A 5,460-nucleotide genomic window follows, 5' to 3' on the forward strand; every position below is an offset into this window, starting at 1 on the left:
TTTGGAGGGTTTGTAGGAAAGAATAGGGAGCCCTTTCACACCAAAATTTGCGCAATTCTATCGAACCGTTTCGGAGATATTCGCGAGTTTTTGTTTTAGCATTACGGCGAAAAGGGGGGGGACCCCCCCTGGTGAGGGGCGACTGCGGGGCATGGGGAGGAAGGCCGAAACCCTGTTAGGCCACGTTTCAAATTTCAAGTCGATCGGACAATTAGGGCCCGAGATATCGGGGGTCAAAGTTTGGCCCATTTCAGTCACCATTTCCGTGACCCCATCGAAATTTCGGTCGCTTGCGCCGGGGTCAAAAATTGAGCTACGAGAAAACGCTTGCGGGGGATTGTTCATGTGTCCGAATGGGAAGTGCTGTGTGAGCGGTTTGAAATTCGGTGCAACGGTTACAGGGAATTCTCGCGGCCGAAATGTGTCAAATTCGTGAACTTTGACCCTATGAAAGTCGGGTCCTATTGGGCCTAGAGAGAAACTTTTTTTTTTAAAATTGATCTACTCTTCGAGAGCAACATTTTGGCTATCTCGGATTTTTAAAATTCGCGAAGGGAGTTTCTGCGGGGAATTTCCGTTCGATTTTTGGCCTATTCTTTAAACCTTCAAAATTCGCCATAAAAAAACTATTGAAGCTAGGACCACGAAATTTGGAGGGTTTGTAGGAAAGAATAGGGAGCCCTTTCACACCAAAATTTGCGCAATTCTATCGAACCGTTTCGGAGATATTCGCGAGTTTTTGTTTTAGCATTACGGCGAAAAGGGGGGGACCCCCCCCTGGTGAGGGGCGACTGCGGGGCATGGGGAGGAAGGCCGAAACCCTGTTAGGCCACGTTTCAAATTTCAAGTCGATCGGACAATTAGGGCCCGAGATATCGGGGGTCAAAGTTTGGCCCATTTCAGTCACCATTTCGGTGACCCCATCGAAATTTCGGTCGCTTGCGCCGGGGTCAAAAATTGAGCTACGAGAAAACGCTTGCGGGGGATTGTTCATGTGTCCGAATGGGAAGTGCTGTGTGAGCGGTTTGAAATTCGGTGCAACGGTTACAGGGAATTCTCGCGGCCGAAATGTGTCAAATTCGTGAACTTTGACCCTATGAAAGTCGGGTCCTATTGGGCCTAGAGAGAAACTTTTTTTTTTAAATTGATCTACTCTTCGAGAGCAACATTTTGGCTATCTCGGATTTTTAAAATTCGCGAAGGGAGTTTCTGCGGGGAATTTCCGTTCGATTTTTGGCCTATTCTTTAAACCTTCAAAAATTCGCCATAAAAAAACTATTGAAGCTAGGACCACGAAATTTGGAGGGTTTGTAGGAAAGAATAGGGAGCCCTTTCACACCAAAATTTGCGCAATTCTATCGAACCGTTTCGGAGATATTCGCGAGTTTTTGTTTTAGCATTACGGCGAAAAGGGGGGGACCCCCCCTGGTGAGGGGCGACTGCGGGGCATGGGGAGGAAGGCCGAAACCCTGTTAGGCCACGTTTCAAATTTCAAGTCGATCGGACAATTAGGGCCCGAGATATCGGGGGTCAAAGTTTGGCCCATTTCAGTCACCATTTCGGTGACCCCATCGAAATTTCGGTCGCTTGCGCCGAGGTCAAAAATTGAGCTACGAGAAAACGCTTGCGGGGGATTGTTCATGTGTCCGAATGGTAAGTGCTGTGTGAGCGGTTTGAAATTCGGTGCAACGGTTACAGGGAATTCTCGCGCCGAAATGTGTCAAATTCGTGAACTTTGACCCTATGAAAGTCGGGTCCTATTGGGCCTAGAGAGAAACTTTTTTTTTTAAAATTGATCTACTCTTCGAGAGCAACATTTTGGCTATCTCGGATTTTTAAAATTCGCGAAGGGAGTTTCTGCGGGGAATTTCCGTTCGATTTTTGGCCTATTCTTTAAACCTTCAAAATTCGCCATAAAAAAACTATTGAAGCTAGGACCACGAAATTTGGAGGGTTTGTAGGAAAGAATAGGGAGCCCTTTCACACCAAAATTTGCGCAATTCTATCAAACCGTTTCGGAGATATTCGCGAGTTTTTGTTTTAGCATTACGGCGAAAAGGGGGGGACCCCCCTGGTGAGGGGCGACTGCGGGGCATGGGGAGGAAGGCCGAAACCCTGTTAGGCCACGTTTCAAATTTCAAGTCGATCGGACAATTAGGGCCCGAGATATCGGGGGTCAAAGTTTGGCCCATTTCAGTCACCATTTCCGTGACCCCATCGAAATTTCGGTCGCTTGCGCCGGGGTCAAAAATTGAGCTACGAGAAAACGCTTGCGGGGGATTGTTCATGTGTCCGAATGGTAAGTGCTGTGTGAGCGGTTTGAAATTCGGTGCAACGGTTACAGGGAATTCTCGCGGCCGAAATGTGTCAAATTCGTGAACTTTGACCCTATGAAAGTCGGGTCCTATTGGGCCTAGAGAGAAACTTTTTTTTTTAAATTGATCTACTCTTCGAGAGCAACATTTTGGCTATCTCGGATTTTTAAAATTCGCGAAGGGAGTTTCTGCGGGGAATTTCCGTTCGATTTTTGCCTATTCTTTAAACCTTCAAAAATTCGCCATAAAAAAACTATTGAAGCTAGGACCACGAAATTTGGAGGGTTTGTAGGAAAGAATAGGGAGCCCTTTCACACCAAAATTTGCGCAATTCTATCGAACCGTTTCGGAGATATTCGCGAGTTTTTGTTTTAGCATTACGGCGAAAAGGGGGGGACCCCCCCTGGTGAGGGGCGACTGCGGGGCATGGGGAGGAAGGCCGAAACCTGTTAGGCCACGTTTCAAATTTCAAGTCGATCGGACAATTAGGGCCCGAGATATCGGGGGTCAAAGTTTGGCCCATTTCAGTCACCATTTCGGTGACCCCATCGAAATTTCGGTCGCTTGCGCCGGGCTCAAAAATTGAGCTACGAGAAAACGCTTGCGGGGGATTGTTCATGTGTCCGAATGCGAAGTGCTGTGTGAGCGGTTTGAAATTCGGTGCAACGGTTACAGGGAATTCTCGCGGCCGAAATGTGTCAAATTCGTGAACTTTGACCCTATGAAAGTCGGGTCCTATTGGGCCTAGAGAGAAACTTTTTTTTTTAAAATTGATCTACTCTTCGAGAGCAACATTTTGGCTATCTCGGATTTTTAAAATTCGCGAAGGGAGTTTCTGCGGGGAATTTCCGTTCGATTTTTGGCCTATTCTTTAAACCTTCAAAAATTCGCCATAAAAAAACTATTGAAGCTAGGACCACGAAATTTGGAGGGTTTGTAGGAAAGAATAGGGAGCCCTTTCACACCAAAATTTGCGCAATTCTATCGAACCGTTTCGGAGATATTCGCGAGTTTTTGTTTTAGCATTACGGCGAAAAGGGGGGGACCCCCCCTGGTGAGGGGCGACTGCGGGGCATGGGGAGGAAGGCCGAAACCCTGTTAGGCCACGTTTCAAATTTCAAGTCGATCGGACAATTAGGGCCCGAGATATCGGGGGTCAAAGTTTGGCCCATTTCAGTCACCATTTCCGTGACCCCATCGAAATTTCGGGTCGCTTGCGCCGGGGTCAAAAATTGAGCTACGAGAAAACGCTTGCGGGGGATTGTTCATGTGTCCGAATGGGAAGTGCTGTGTGAGCGGTTTGAAATTCGGTGCAACGGTTACAGGGAATTCTCGCGGCCGAAATGTGTCAAATTCGTGAACTTTGACCCTATGAAAGTCGGGTCCTATTGGGCCTAGAGAGAAACTTTTTTTTTTAAAATTGATCTACTCTTCGAGAGCAACATTTTGGCTATCTCGGATTTTTAAAATTCGCGAAGGGAGTTTCTGCGGGGAATTTCCGTTCGATTTTTGGCCTATTCTTTAAACCTTCAAAAATTCGCCATAAAAAAACTATTGAAGCTAGGACCACGAAATTTGGAGGGTTTGTAGGAAAGAATAGGGAGCCCTTTCACACCAAAATTTGCGCAATTCTATCGAACCGTTTCGGAGATATTCGCGAGTTTTTGTTTTAGCATTACGGCGAAAAGGGGGGGACCCCCCCTGGTGAGGGGCGACTGCGGGGCATGGGGAGGAAGGCCGAAACCCTGTTAGGCCACGTTTCAAATTTCAAGTCGATCGGACAATTAGGGCCCGAGATATCGGGGGTCAAAGTTTGGCCCATTTCAGTCACCATTTCGGTGACCCCATCGAAATTTCGGTCGCTTGCGCCGGGGTCAAAAATTGAGCTACGAGAAAACGCTTGCGGGGGATTGTTCATGTGTCCGAATGGGAAGTGCTGTGTGAGCGGTTTGAAATTCGGTGCAACGGTTACAGGGAATTCTCGCGGCGAAATGTGTCAAATTCGTGAACTTTGACCCTATGAAAGTCGGGTCCTATTGGGCCTAGAGAGAAACTTTTTTTTTTAAAATTGATCTACTCTTCGAGAGCAACATTTTGGCTATCTCGGATTTTTAAAATTCGCGAAGGGAGTTTCTGCGGGGGGGAATTTCCGTTCGATTTTTGGCCTATTCTTTAAACCTTCAAAAATTCGCCATAAAAAAACTATTGAAGCTAGGACCACGAAATTTGGAGGGTTTGTAGGAAAGAATAGGGAGCCCTTTCACACCAAAATTTGCGCAATTCTATCGAACCGTTTCGGAGATATTCGCGAGTTTTTGTTTTAGCATTACGGCGAAAAGGGGGGGACCCCCCCTGGTGAGGGGCGACTGCGGGGCATGGGGAGGAAGGCCGAAACCCTGTTAGGCCACGTTTCAAATTTCAAGTCGATCGGACAATTAGGGCCCGAGATATCGGGGGTCAAAGTTTGGCCCATTTCAGTCACCATTTCGGTGACCCCATCGAAATTTCGGTCGCTTGCGCCGAGGTCAAAAATTGAGCTACGAGAAAACGCTTGCGGGGGATTGTTCATGTGTCCGAATGGTAAGTGCTGTGTGAGCGGTTTGAAATTCGGTGCAACGGTTACAGGGAATTCTCGCGGCCGAAATGTGTCAAATTCGTGAACTTTGACCCTATGAAAGTCGGGTCCTATTGGGCCTAGAGAGAAACTTTTTTTTTTTAAAATTGATCTACTCTTCGAGAGCAACATTTTGGCTATCTCGGATTTTTAAAATTCGCGAAGGGAGTTTCTGCGGGGAATTTCCGTTCGATTTTTGGCCTATTCTTTAAACCTTCAAAAATTCGCCATAAAAAAACTATTGAAGCTAGGACCACGAAATTTGGAGGGTTTGTAGGAAAGAATAGGGAGCCCTTTCACACCAAAATTTGCGCAATTCTATCAAACCGTTTCGGAGATATTCGCGAGTTTTTGTTTTAGCATTACGGCGAAAAGGGGGGGACCCCCCCTGGTGAGGGGCGACTGCGGGGCATGGGGAGGAAGGCCGAAACCCTGTTAGGCCACGTTTCAAATTTCAAGTCGATCGGACAATTAGGGCCCGAGATATCGGGGGTCAAAGTTTGGCCCATTTCAGTCACCATTTCCGTGACC

Source organism: Stegodyphus dumicola, chromosome 9 (assembly GCF_044657685.1).
Source record: "Stegodyphus dumicola isolate Sdum_Otavi_A_Nest chromosome 9, ASM4465768v1".
In the NCBI taxonomy this organism is placed as follows: Eukaryota; Metazoa; Arthropoda; class Arachnida; order Araneae; family Eresidae; genus Stegodyphus; species Stegodyphus dumicola.